Source organism: Alligator sinensis, unplaced genomic scaffold (genome assembly GCF_000455745.1).
Source record: "Alligator sinensis unplaced genomic scaffold, ASM45574v1 scaffold830_1, whole genome shotgun sequence".
Classification (NCBI taxonomy): domain Eukaryota; kingdom Metazoa; phylum Chordata; order Crocodylia; family Alligatoridae; genus Alligator; species Alligator sinensis.
Window position 1 is genome coordinate 1,553,492 of NW_005842309.1, and position 477 is coordinate 1,553,968.

A 477-nucleotide genomic window follows, 5' to 3' on the forward strand; every position below is an offset into this window, starting at 1 on the left:
GCGGGACCACCGGCTGGCTGTGGGAGCACCTGGCTTGCCACCGCCACGCGCCCATTGCCAACAGCACCACGGCTGCCTGCGGGAGCTCGCTGTGCCCCGCCAGCCCCCGGGGGCACGCGGCGTTCACGGGCACTGGAGTGCCCCCAGGGTGGTTTGGCCGTGGCTGACCCCAGGCCAGCCCCACCATGCTGGGACTCCCTGCAATGAAGACATGGGGGTTGTCTTCACCTCCCACCTGCCAGGGCCACCCAGGCCCCGCATTCACAGGCCTAGAAACTCGCTGTTGGCCCCAGCACCCCGCCCCCGCGAGCTGAGGCCGGATCAGACCATGGGGACAACCACAGCAACACCCCTGCACCACCCCCCACCAGCAGCGGTGGGGGGGTGGGGAAGGGAAGCAGTGTCTATGCGCATGCGCGTTGCGCGCCCGGGCCGCGTGCAGCTCGGCGGGGGGCAGTGCGCAGGCGCGGACGGGCG